Here is a 14,983-nt window from a genome sequence, read left to right on the forward strand (position 1 = left end):
CATTTTTCTATCTCAACAGCTTTTTAAAGACATTGTTCACCTGCAAACATTTTAATCCTCTTTTACATGAATAATAAACTTAAACCTCTAATACATGCATGATTCTACATAAAAACACCAACTGTAGGCCATAAAATGACTGTTCAATTGAATCATAAATTGCAATACCAGGTAATCCCCAAGTAAGCAAAGCTTTTAGTCTTGCTGCTTGGTATGCCAGGGAAATATAAATAACCTTAGATAGTTAAAGTAGAGATGTTTCCTTTATACTTGTAGAAATATGCTGCACAGATGTTGCTTATCTAAGCTTTGGTGAGGAGAGAACAGATAGCTTGGACTGCCAGGCTGAGGGTTGGTCTTACTCAGTCACTCACTTCTTCTCCATCTAGAAAGTTGTTTTTGGAGGTGGCTCCTTATGCCTTCTCTTTCTTTAGATGTGAAACAAGATGGTTTTGAATGTTGGTGGATTGTAAACTGTTCAGAAATTCCTTTTGTTCTCATTCCTTCACTGAATATCTAATTTCTCTCTCCTTCCTAGAATGTATTCTATCCTGCACTCTACCACTTTAAATAGGTATCTGAGGTGTCAGATGATGAGGTGATATGAGGGTAAAACTCATCCTTACAGTACAAATACTCTTTTCACGTTATTTAAAATTTTTTAGATTGCAATTACAATTAAAAAATCTATTTATGTCAGGAAACTAGAATCTCAGCATAGCCAGAATTGAGAGGGTATCATGGCATCTTTCTGATTTTGTTTTTGGCCTTCAGATAACCAGAAATTTCAACATTTAAGAAAATGTGTGAATTTCAACATTTAAGAAAAGGTTTTAAAATCCTTGTAAGACTTCTGATTTTAATTTCCATTCTTCCTAAGGATGTCAACATGAAAGAAGAAAGATAGAAGGAAATGGCCCCTACTGGCATTTTGCTCTTTAAAAGAATGCTGTATTAAATGGAGTAACATGTTAAAATGCCATAAGCAGACAAACCCAACTCATTGATCAAAGGATACTTTTTAATGAGTGGAGGGAAATATACAGCATACCTGTCATTTTAGCAACACTAAAGAAGTTTCAGGAACACTAAATCCTTAAGTAATTTATCTTTTTTAAAACAAAAATCTGTTTTTCTCCTCAGATTCTTAACAAAGGAGATTATAAACATGCTATAGAATTAATAATGAATCATTAGATATTAAGCTTTTATCATTATCTCATGACTATACAATATTTTGGTCTCTTGCCTCATTACTGAATATGTTTACTTGTGTTAGTGTATGCCAAGCCATTTCATAATACCATGGATTTTGATAGGAAAGTCATGGTAAGTTTTGGAAAAGCAGAGATTGGCCTCAATATTACAACTGCATCTTAATTCTTCTCTAAAACCTATTGAGGGATCCTTATAAAATCCTTTTATCACTGGTGTAGAAATGAACAAGATATTAAGGAAATAATAAACTACTGAGATCTATGGACAGAAAAGACCTACAGGGGAGCTGAAAATTATAAATATTGCTTATAACAGTAGCTAATAACTACCTCCTAAACTAATCAAAAGCATTATTAAATTTCTGGACATTTTAAAATATTTTCCTAATTTGATTTTATCCTCTGAATAATGAAATATGTAGTTTTCCCCAATGTCATTCCATTTCTTAAATCCTCTGAACTATGAATCTATCTGTGCTACCTGTGTGACTCCAAAATCACACTGCTTGGAGTCAAAGAGGTTGAGAAAAGAAGTTGTGCTATAAAAGAGACCAGAAAAGATTTAGAGGGGAAAATAAATACACAAAAATTAAGTAAAAGTTACTTGTAACTCTTGTAGATAGGACAATTTTTAAGAAAAGTATTCTGAAAAATCTTGCTAGCAATCAGTGCCAGCAAAATCCATCCAAGAAGGAAGAGAGACAATAATTATTTGGCTCTAGTTTTGCCAATGTAACAAATGCAATCTTGGTCCTCCTCCTTGGCAAATGGCAAAAATCCCATTGACACTGATAGGACTGGTATTTCACTCAATGTCCTTCTGATGCAAGCCTGTCACAATAACCAACCAACTCACACTGCACCCAGTAGGACTTTTGCCACTGACTTCACTGGCAGCAGTGCTGAACCTTCTGCCCTTGGGCCATGAGGCTGAAATCAATGAGATATCTGCTTTAAATTAGGTCATGTATTCCAGTGTTGTTTGTTTGGGATTTTTTCTTATGACTGCATCAGGGTCAGATTTGTAATATGGCACAGAAGTGGAACAATCAGCTTTCAGTGTACACATTAAGGTGTGCATGGATGTGATGCTGTGTTATAGATTCAATCAATCTGAGCTCATTTCAGCTGTGATGCAATTTCCATTGGTCTCAGTGAAAAAAATACTAGAAATAAATCTGGCCTATTTTTTCTCTATCAGAGCAAATACAGGATTTTTTAAATTTAAAAAAAACTAAAAAAAGAACACTGGCTTGATGCTTTTTGACTTTGCTTTGAAATAGTTCAGCTAATGTAGATGAGTAATCTGTAGTCAAAATTGATGTTAACAAAGCTAAATGCCTTGTTTGCTGTCTCAAATATTGAAATAAAAATACTAGAAGTTAAAGGCCATCTAGTAATAATGTGTAATTTACATGAGCATATTAGTTTTGTTTAGAGGTGAAAACTTTGATGTAATAGAACCTCTTTTTAAAGGAAAATGTAGCCTAAAGGGTGCAGAGTGTGGACCACACTTCATTTTAAAATCCTAGGAGAATGTCTCACTGAGATTCTTACAAACTATGCTTATTTTTTTGGAATGCAAAATGGAAAAGTACTAAAATGTTGTAATGTAAGAGAAATGTCTACATTTCTAATTGTTATTCTTCTGTGCACGTGTGTGTGTGAAAATACACACAAAATCTGTGACATCCAACAGCATATTTTTGCATAATGATAATTCTATACTCATTTCTGTAGCTGCAAGTGGAGCATTTTTTTAAATCGAAATAAATATCCTTTTAGTATTTCTGCTTTACTTTAAGGGCAATGATTGTCATTGTCATGGTTTTTGAAGATAAATAGCATACATTATCAAGTACTTAAGTGGTGTACTTTGACATTGTATGTGAAGAGGAGAATATGTAGTCCAATATGATAATTATGGGGAAAAAAGCCAACCAAGCTAACAGTAAACATCTAACTTGCAAATGAAGACCCACTGGGAAAAGATAGACTAGATTGTGTGATTGGATTTTCACAGAAACCTTTTTTTGAAATTGCTTTTTACATTTATTTAGTTTGATTAGTTTATTTATTTTGATTAAATAGTCAGTGCTTGCAGATTGTTCTCCATTAGCAAGTGTAATTTTCATTTTTCTCTCTCTACTCAACCCTTTTTTCTCTGGTCCTATGTTTTGTACTGCATGTGTATGACCTCTTCCAGTTTTATTTTACAAGCAGTGGGAGAACAGATGAAATTATCTCTATTTTCCATAAGGACATGTTAACCCTGAGCACTGGAGCCTGATGCAGATCTCCTTGAATCAATGTGGGTTTGAACAGATAAAGATGCACAGTGAGGCATTTTACCAGCACACTGGCACAAAAGAAGTTTGCACAGCACTGCTGCACCACTTTGAGCCTTGATCCAGCCTCATAAGTTGCCAGGCTGGGTCTCAAATTCCTTATTTCTCCTGGCTAGTGGATGTGACACCAGCTCAGCCCTAGCTCATCTACCTACTCAGAATATATGTAAGAAGTAGGAAGCTACAAAACCTATATAAAATCTTGTTTCTTGTTGAACAAAGCCATATCCGATACATGTCTTCCATATCCTACAGCAAAATGATCTTTGCAGGACATCACCACTGCTAACTGCACTGTGCAGTGTAATTTAAAACACATTCATGTCATACAGGCCTCGTGTAAACCTATAAACCCTTCAAGTCAGAGGGATTCCTTTAAATCTGTACATAAAAAGATTCTTTCCCTGCCAGTGCATTCTAGAGGAGGTTTCTCTTTGCTGAAAAACATGCTTTGGCTTGAAGAAATTTGCAAAGAGGGAAGTTGGGTGAGTTGAGGCTCATTGAAACATCCTTGTAAACAGAAAGATTAATGTATAGCCCTATTTAAGTCAAGTCTGGTTACCTGTTTTAGGAATATTCCAAAAATGCTGAGAGTGTTCAGATGGATGTGTCTGTACTTGCTGCTCAGACACACAAATGTTTTTGACATGGTACCCACTGCATATTTTGGATGGAAATCCCACAACTTACAGGTGAGTGTTTCTTGGATGCCTGATAAGGAGCATACATTCCCCTGGAATCTTGGACAAAACACACTCCTTGGTGACTCAATATTAAGCCTGGTATTTGTGAAGTCATGGAAGTGACTCCTAGGCTTAGGCTGTGGAAAGTAAAGAGTATTCTAATGCAAAAGGAAGCCCCAATTACTAGGCAAAAGGCATACAGAGCTCTAGTCTGGATCACAGAGCAGTGCATTAAAGCTGTAGAAAACTGTACAAGGTAAGGTAAAGGCTAGAATAAGGAAAAGGAAAGAGGTACTGCACTGAATAACATTACTGTGCAGGAGCTTTAAAGATTTGGTTGACACACATCATGAACCAAAAGAATGACAAAATCCCTAGCTCTGGGGCATAGTACCAGGAAGAATGGCTAATATTGAAATGTATGTTTGGACTGACCACCTAAAGGCAAAAGATGCCTTTTTGCAAAAGGTGACTTTTTGCAGGAAGGCTAAAGTCAGCTTTGCAACCAAAGATTTACGTGAGAAGCACCATGTGAAAGTAGCCTCAGTTCCCCTGTGCAATGAAAGTCTCAATGGAATAAAAGGGTTTCTGAAAATGAGGGGAATTTATAAACTGCTAATTTTATCTAGATTCTTTCACCAGCTCTCCAGGGGTGCTGCTAAAGGAATCCCAAGTGATGTGGCATGCAAGAAAAAGACTTTGGGAACTAAAAGGCCTGGTAAAAGTCTGCCGTTGTGAGGTACTGTGACAATGAAGAAAATGTGCACTTCTGGGTGCCTTTTGTATATTCCACATGAATGTATATTTTGCAAGGACACCACTTTATATGGGTTTTCATTGTTCACAGATGTGGCAGAATGCACAGCCAGAGTATATGCACAACCACACAACTGAGAAGATGAAGCACTCGTTCGGCCAAGAAGGGAATTTATTCCATAGGGATATCCAAGGATAAAAATTTTTGCAATTGACATTAGGGCATCCTATCAACAGACATGAGATGATGAGGGAAAATTCTTTCTTTTTTGCTGTAAGAAAATTTTCTCACAGCTTCTCTCCTGTTTGAGGATTTCCTATTTCTACAGCTGGAGATTGTACTGTTACTGACAGGTTGTGTCTAAGACAAGAAGTGCATTAAAAAAAGCCTTATGTGCTCAAGGGAAATTTATGGGGACACGTGTAAATGTAGTAATGATATTCATCTGTAGTTGACATATCAAAGATAAATGTCAACTTATCTATTTGTTAATGGATCTATTAAAAGCTGTGTTTATACTTTCTCTCTTTTTTTTTTTCTGAAGCACTTACACACAGATGGATTGTGCAAACAAATACTTCATTAATTGCAGGACTCAGAGCCAAGTGAACACTTCTGAGTCCAGAATCATGTCAATTAACCCAATTTAATTGCTTTCTTGATCCACCCCCACTTTTTAAACAGTTCCTTTTAGGTTTTTGTACAAGACCAGAGGGACGCTGAGTAATTCTATATGATTGAAGGACTCTATACATCCCATTTTATTAAGAAAAATATAATCTGTGCTCTCAAAATGGCACAGAAGCATGGAACATAAAGAACAACAGAAACACCAAATCCAAAAGCCTAATTAGAATGAGTCACTGAGGCAAAGTTGGCACAAAAAGCCTAAGATTCCCAAGCTCAAGTGAGGTGGTGAGGGGAGAAGAATCCTTTCTAAATATGGTAACCATTTTGTTTAAAATAATTTCTAAGATATGTTTTTTCCCTACTACGAAACAGCTGCTTTTTCAGTATTGACAGTTTAAAGAAAATTGTCTTTAAGCTGAAATAATGATCCATTATATGTGTGGCTGCAACATATACCCGTAGGTTTGCCACTTAGATGCACAAAAGACATGTTTTGATTGGAGAGCAGTCTGGAGTTATATAATACAAAACGGAGTTTTTTTCCACACCTAGCTGTATAACATAGAAAGAACTACTTAGCAGTTAAATACAATATGTGCAGTGCAAATGATCAACTTGATTTTTTGAGGAGAAAACCCAAAATTTTCTTAGATCAGAAGCTAAATCTGAAAACAGACAGCAAGTGAGTCTTTTGCTATTTCTTAATGACTAAGAACAAAAATGTGAATTTTCAATTTGATCTGGTATGGTCTTTTCTATAAGTGAAAAACCAAAGCGTTTAAAAGGATGCATTTAATCTTATAATTTTGAGAGCTGTATTGCTACCATGTGGTCAAATGTTTGACTTCTGAGTGAAATTCTGTACAATAATTTCACAAGTTACAAGCCAGTAGTATATTGCCTATCAAAACCTAACAATTTAATGCTTTCTCTTCTATTATGTCACTAGTATACATTTCATTAACCTTGGCAGGTATATATGACATTTCTAATTAATTAGATGAAGAGGTTTTGCTATACTTGTGTTTCTGAAATGGTGTAAAGGATTAATCACGTGATACCGTTCGACTATGCAAATGAATACTGTCTTTTCTTCCCTAGGGTGAAAAAAGAAGCCACACTTTAAATAATATTTACTAGGTATCAGTTATTGAATCTATCAAAATATTAAGGCTACAAGCATTTTTATCCATGTTCTTACTTTTTCAAATGTTCCCAGATAAGAAAGAGAATTTTTAATAGTAAAAACTTAAATGTGATGTTGTTTATACATCAACACATAAGGATTTTTTTCCTTTCAACTTTCTCAGATCCTCAACAGCTTCCTATAAATTTATGTCATTTCAACAATTCCCATATTTGTGAAAACCCCCAATTTGCCATTAATCTGACAGAATTTGCCTCTGCTGAAAAAAACCATGATTGAGAACAATGCCTTCAATATATCTCTCCAAAGAAACATTTAATAGTTCAGTCCTTCTGAACAATGTTAAAATAATAACTTAAGCCTAAACTCTCATTTGGTTTTCTCATTATGCTCACTGAAGCTAAAGGGACTATATGCATGCTTAAGCATGTACTCCAGGGCTTTCCTTATAGGCTCTAGTTCAGAATAGCAAGGGGATAATACTTAATCAAGGAAGCAAGTTTTAGTTCAACTTCCACCACACTGTTATGTCTAATAGTGAAGGAAATTATTTAAAAACTGCTGGCACTCCGCCCTTATTCATAATGATCTCAAAACCACAGAATGGTCTATTACATTTTTCTGTTACTTGAAACTTGGAACATGAAAAGTTACGGGACTGTTCCCACAAATCCCTTGCTTGCAAGAACAAGCGCTTACAGGGTTGACCTGAAAATCCTGAAGTTCTTTCTGAGTTTTCACTGGAAGCCAGGCAAAATGAGGGACTTAGAGTGCAGGCACCCAACTTGGCACCTGGCTTGTATCTAAGCTCATTCAGAATCCAGATGCAGTTAGTAGGTATATTTAAAACCCCCTGTGAAAAACACTCTCTTGGGAGCACGTCTAATGAGTAATAAAGAGGTGGCTGCCTTCGAAATACAGCTTGGACCACTATTTTAAATTTAGTTGCAAATTAAAATAATGCTAAAAAAGGAAATTTCCCTTGTAGTCCATAGCCCTTATAATGGATAAAATACTTACGTAGACAGTGGTGAACTCTGGTTTAAAACCCTTTTCTGCCATTTAAGAATTAAAACCACATCTGTTTTAGGAATGGATATTAGCCATTAACCCTAAAGACCTTTCCGAGGATGGGCCATGTTTTCAGAATTTCAGCTGATTATAGATTACAATTATTACAAGATATATAAATTCTTACATGATAAATAATTGTCATATTCATGTCATCGGAAAAAAAGTCAGCCTCACTTCATTAGGAAGACCTATGGCAATTTTTCCTTCTGCTCCCTGCAGTATTTATCTATTTTGCATTTAAGTGTCTCTAAATAGCTTTGTGAACTGCCAGGTTTCTAATTCTCAGTAGAGTTCACTTTGATCCACCTTGAAGGCAGGTCTGCCCACAGACCCATAGCACGACATAGCTGACTCTTTTGCTAGCAAAATGCTTATAATTTAGACATTGCATTCCCTAATTTTAGGTAATTGTGCTTTGTGTTTCAGATGTCCTGTGCATCCTTTGTCTTTACTGAGGCAAGTTTCCTGTTGACAGATTCAGGAATAGAAATTAAATAAGTTAAGTTGAGCTTTGGTCAAAACTGAGTTTCTCTCTGTTTGATATTATGATGTAGAAGATATTAGCCCAATCCAGGGGATGGGAACATTAGCTAATATTTCATGTGCCTTGGATTTATCACATTCTTGCTAGGCCCTTTACCATTATTCATCTAATGTTGAGTGTACTTCAGTATTATGTTGTTCAAAATATTTTTAAAATATTCCCAAATCTTTGCAGTCATTTGACTTTATCAGGTGCAGCATTTTGCATATCTTCTTTTTTTTTCCTATTGCAAATTATGTAAATGCAGATCAAAGCATGATATGTTTTAGAAATTGTTTCCTTCTCTGTGAATGAGTACTTAATATTGCTGTTTAAGTAGAAGTGAAAGAAATTATTGTAGTGCAGGATGCACCTAAGTCTAAGAGGATGTTGCATTGCTCTGTTGAACTGCTGCAGCTTTTAATATTCAGACTTTTTGTCTCAGGTCTCTTAGAGCACTGCTGTGCAGAATTATTCAATAAGTGAAGAGGGACTCTAGCTATGTAGACTTGAAATATCAATATTTATTTACTTTTGTGTGTGTGCAGCAGTGCTGAAATGTTTATTGAGTTTGATTTCTGAAAACAAATGCATAGCCTTGTATTCAGAAAAAAAAGCCTGGTTTATATGCTTTATGTATTTGGTTTTGGCAGAGCTAGCTTTTTATTCCTGTATTTTGAGGTCTGGACTGACCTAGAATGTCCTTTTCTGCCATTATACCTAACATATATCACAGGTATCCTATGGGATTAAAAAACTTGTTAAGAACAACTGTCTTAACAAGTTTAAACTCTCTGATTACTGATAGGAATCCTTGTTTGGTTTATTAATGTAAGCAGAGGAATAACTAAATCGGAGACGAACTACCAGCTATTTAAGAACCAAGTAAGTTACACATGATGAATATAACTCTGTATCTATATAGGGAATGCCTCTGAGAGATATAGGATTATGAAATCCTGAAAGATACAATGTATTCCTGTTGAAAATTATGAGATAAAAATAGGAGAGGCAGATTTGAAACAGTTATGTGCATAGCATTTCTTAGTTTTGCTGTAGTTAAACAGAAATAAATAGGAAGACATCCATCTTAATTGACAACTCTATTTGTGGTTTTTTGGTTTTTAAAAGTCACATAGTTCCATGGTGTGTATCTGACTCGTCATGTATTTCCATACCCCTTAGTCCTGTGGCTATTAAATCTGAATTCGAAAAAAATGGGTTGAGAACTCAAAAGGTGTCAAATATTAAATTATATTTTTATCTCTAGTCTGTAGGAAAGGCAGAGTCTGGTTGTGACAGGCTAAAGCAGCCCTGGGGAGGAATGTTGCTTTCCTGCGGTCATCAACAGGGCACTGGCACCTGGGAGCAGTGTCTTACACAGCTCAGCTTTGCACTGAGAAGCTGCTTCTTGTCTCTTGTCCCCATTTCCTACACAGGACATACATGCTGTTTTCCTTTTCTGTATTTGTGCAGTACTGTGGAAATGTTGATTTTGACCAAGACTGAAAGATCAAATAAGTAAGGCCAAAATGTATCCATCAGAACTGTGCCTGGTGGTAAAGCCCCCATTGCTGCAGAGGCAGCAGGGAAGAAGTGCTGGCAACAACCCTCATCTTGCATTTCACACAGTTCTGGTCTCTGTCAGCCTTGAGATGTGCCAATCAACAAGACAGCACATGACCTGACATGCATCATAATCATGAACATTAGCAGTATCTGCTTCTGACTCCGAGATGAGATTGCTTTTCCGGTATGCGTATGAAGAAAAAAAGCTTTCATAGAGAAAGGGGACACATTGGTCAGTCTCCTGAGAGGCTGAAGTAATGCTTCCACCTCTGAACCTTTTCTTCTGCAGGCCAAAAGAGCAAAGTTGCAAAAATTCTATTATTCAGGGCAAATAGGTTTCAAGGAGGTTAAATATTGTATTGTAGTGTGATAGTTCTCTCTATAGCACATCAAAGAAGAAGGAAGCAGTAAGACACGTGTCATGAAGTAATATTGCAATAACCTAGGAATTTGTCAACATGTTCTGTTGGATGGTCAGGCCATCACTGACAATGTCCTGGAATTCTGCTACTGAATGTGACAGAGCTGTGTCCACCCCCACAGCTCTAAAAGATCCCTGGATACTGTATGAGTCCAAAATTAAAAGGAATAGACAATAGCTTCTGAACAGAAATGGTTCCATTAGGGACTAATGAAAGCACCAAAGAAACTTGAGGAATGATGAAGGCAACTACAAATTTAAAAAATTATATGCTGACAAGCAGGGAGCCAACCAAAGGAAAAAGAACCAGTGCTAATGATCAGGAATCTCCTGTACACCTAATTCCAAAGGAATTTCCTTATTTTCATTCAATATTCTTCTTAGATATTGCATAGAAGCAGTGCACAGAATGTTTTGTTAAAGCAGTTGTTAGATATCTATTTACACTTTAAGTATTAATGTAGCTGTTCTTTCAAGAATTTGGTGGTTATTGAAGTAGAGAGGGAAATACAGACCGAGTTATATAAATTTGAGACACGTCTTTAAGAGCTGCAGATCTGTCTTAGTCTGTTCTCTTTACCCAAAACAACTCTTTTTGACTAAAAGCCAGGGAAAAGCCATATAATGCAGTTGTGGTGAATTTAATGGGTGATTAGAGCTCCATAACTGTATGAGTTTGGTTACATTAACATGCTACTCAGTGTGTAGTATAGGCTGTGTCTGATGCACTTTCGGCTACTGCAGTTACAGCTCGATCCCAGACATCGTGTTCAAGCATAGCTCCCATGGAATAGAGAAAGAAACCCTGAATTATGCTCATAGAAACAAAGAACAAACCAACTATTCACAGCTGCTAGTACTATAAAACCTATATGAGGTTTCCTGCAAGCTCCTGCAGCCTGCCATATGCCGGAGGGACGCTACAGATATTGTGGCTGTTGGCAGGGAGATGCACAGCCAGGAGAGGTAATGCTTCATTCAGCATGTTCCTCTTGCAGCCCCTGGCATTAGGTTTTCTGCAGTTTCCTACAGAGCTGCAAATAGAAACTAAGGCTGTGTCTGACTCACTGGACTTTTAAGAAGGAGACAGGTGAAAAAGAGCTTGCCTTTTTTTTTTTTTTTTAGGGCAGGTTCCCACTGCAGGACAAAGGTTTTATTCTAGTTAGGATATGAGATGTATAGGTCTGCTCACAACTGTAAGGACTAAATTCTTAGTTCAGATTCTATTGTGATATTCAGTGATATAAACTGAATTCAGGTTAATTTTGGAAAGAAGTAGAAAAGAAGATCTCTTTACACTTTCTTAGCACAGCTATTTCTTTCTTAAATTCTCTGGTAATTAAAAGCTGAATTTAGCCTTTTATGACTGACCTTCTAATTCTTCTCTCAAAGATCCCTGGGCATAACTTTGCTTTATATTTATTTAAAATCATATTCCTTAGGGTATCCAGAGGAGAAGCCCTAGCAAATACCTGAGAGCAGTGTGTCCTCTTGGGATCCTGCCTCTTGCAGATCCTAAATTTTATGTCTTTTGCTCCAGCTCTTTAGTAGCATTTCTGTTTCATTAGCTAACGTGAGGGGCCAAGAGGCACCTCTGCAATAATTCCATAGCTTTGATCCTCTTGGGATCCTGCCTCTTGCACATCCTAAATTTTATCTATCTTTTGCTCCAGCTCTTTAGTAGCATTTCTAACATGAAATTAGCTAACATGAGGGACCAAGAGGCACCCCTGCAATAATTCCATAACTTTGAAAACAGAAATTTCTTTTACTTAAGCTTTATTCTTCAGCCACTGAGACATGGCTGACCTGAAAGAGGGGTAAATATTAAGTTTTTCTTTATACTTTGTATTTTATACTTTATACTTTTACAATTATTATTTCCTTCAGAAACCTCCCTGTTTATTTGTGAGCTACTAAGTTGTGGTACTTGGAAATACATACTTTTAGCTCTCTAAATGTTTGCTCATTGTATTAGTGATGTATTTGTATACGCAGTTTCCCCAACCTGCTTTAAGTTACATAGTGAAATATTGAAATATCTTTTGCATTAATACTGGGATAAATGAATTTGAGATACAAACCTTGTAGTTTTTCTGTATATTGGATGAAAAGACAAAAACATGCAGACAAGTCTGTCCCGCAACAACATTTCAGAGACAGGACTGTGATTCAAGTAACTCCCTCTGATCAGATTTGAGTAAAAGTTTGACAAAAACAGACTTTTGGCAGGATGGTCAATATGTAATAGGATCATTTAAAATTTGAGCTTCTAGAATAGTAGCTTAAATGCTCTAAGGTCAAGGCTGTATCCTATGGGCTTTCTAAATTTCCATATTTATCCACCTGGTCCATCTTTCCAACATCCCCAATTCTTTGGGAAGACCCTTGATTGCTTTTTGCAGTCAACTGGATCAAAGTCTATGCAGCATGAAAAGCTTAGGTGCAGTTTATGACTTGTATCTTCTGTACTACCCATTGGAAATGTATCCCTTCATTTCTACTTGCTGGAAAACAACTTTTCTGTGTTACAAGTAATAGCTGAAGGAACAGAGGTGCGCAGAAAGAAGCTCAGGCAAGGGCATAGGGAGCAAAAATGTTGCTTTGCAGTGTGACATTGTTTCAGAGTTTTCTATTTTTTCCCCTAGTTTCTAGTAGGAGAAACAATATTAAACTTAAAAGAAAGATTCTGAGACTTCAAGTGTACTTCAATTTTTGCATATGTAACCTAAAAATTAAACTTTGTAGCTATGAGGAAAAGTCACTCTTTCTGCTTCATTCAATGTAAGATTTTAGTGGCTGTCTTTTTTTGTCAGACTTCTGGTACTGAGATCTGTCATCATCGCACATTCTTTTTTATGACTCGATCTAGCCCTTTAAACCTACCCCCAGGTTTGTGAAATAATTATGAGCAGAAGAAGCCAAGAACACAACTTGTTTAAGATTAGCCTTGAAGTCTGCCTCAAACAGCCCTGGCCAGCAGCAGTCTTATGGTTTTGAATCCCTGCTGCCCTCTGTGCAGGCACAGTATCCTTGCTAGACTTGTGTTTGCATAGCTGCCCCTGGCACGTGAAAGAAATAAGACTCAGATAGATTATACAGAAGATTATAAAATTGTGGTAGGTATTATAAAATAACACTGCTATTATCAAGGTGAGAGCCACCACAGCCTAACTCCTGCTCCTTGCCTTGTGTTGTAGGTCCAACCAAAGACACCCTGCTCTTTTTCCAATTCCTCCAGCACCAGGAATCACAAGAGGAACCTACACTGGCTGACCCAAAACAATGCATGAAAACAGCTGAGGTTGCTGTGAAAGAGCAAGCCGGGGGATGAGTGCCAGTTCAGCTGCTTTATTGCAGCTTTGCACCTGCACAGAGCAGAGTAGGGCAGCTGCAGACAGGTAAGTTAGTGCAGTAAAAAAATAAAAAAGAAAAAGAAAAAACAAAAAAAGCAGAGAGGTGCTGCTTGTTATTCAGCTTTTGTGTGTTTGTACAAAATCTCTTGTAATGCTTCATAACCTGAAGGCGTCTTCTGGAAGGGCACAGATTCCCACACGGAAATGTGAAGTGGTTGTCTGCAAGGAATCCGTGTAATTTTGTGAACTGCTTTTCTATTCAATTAGCTTTTCTCTATTTGACCAGGTTAGGAGAAGTAGATGTCATCAGAACAAAAATAACACTAAGAGAAAATTCATGCCAATGGTAAATTATGAGGATGTTGACACCAAGTATTGGACTGGAAGGTGGGAAGGGACAGAACAATCCAAGGCTTCTGGATTAGAGGTGAATTGGTACCTTGGTCTGAGCTGAAGCCTTCCCAATTTGAGGTCATATCCTCAGAGAGTCTGACAAGGCAGCATGTACTGTGTATTTCCCTTTCCGAGGGAAACAAGTTTAATAATTTCAGCACTGAGAACTGGTACTACTGGAAATGCTTCCATAATGTTCTTAGGTAAAACAACAGATGCCTAAGCAAAAAAGCAAGTATGGCAGTGCTCCTATTTGTGAAGGTCTGAATAAGTCTGTTCAGCAAAAGCAAAATTTAGAACATGTATTCAAACCACCAGTCTGTTTTGTGCTTATGTGCAAAGAACATGCTAAACAGAGCGATATGACACCCAAATACTCATTTACCAGTGGAAAAAACAGCCCTGAGTTAATACATGAAGACAGTTGTACATCTTCAATGTTAAATGAGCAGGAAACATAAACAAGACTAAACAAAAATTAGCTTGAAACCTATGATGCCATGCTAAAGAAATGAAAGTATGAAACACAGAAGTAACTCTTCAGTATTATCATTTTATTATATCTGCACTTTTCAACAGAGGCTTCTCATACTATCAATTCTACCTTTTGTTGGCAAATGATGAAGTGTGATAATCTGTCAAATCACAGGTAGTACACTGAACAATAATATTTAAGAATACTTCTGTCCCTTTACTCTTTAAAAAAAAGAAAAAGAAAAATATTTAATGTTGACAATAGAAAAATCAATCTTTCAAGGAGGGGTTGCAAATATGTTTTTTCAGCTGTGGAAGTTTCTGCAGAGTTACCTCTTTTCACAATGACAGATTAAGTATGTAAGATTGGTAAAAGTCTTCTTTTTCTTTT

The sequence above is a fragment of the Corvus brachyrhynchos genome, unplaced genomic scaffold (assembly GCF_000691975.1).
Source record: "Corvus brachyrhynchos isolate BGI_N302 unplaced genomic scaffold, ASM69197v1 scaffold53, whole genome shotgun sequence".
Classification (NCBI taxonomy): domain Eukaryota; kingdom Metazoa; phylum Chordata; class Aves; order Passeriformes; family Corvidae; genus Corvus; species Corvus brachyrhynchos.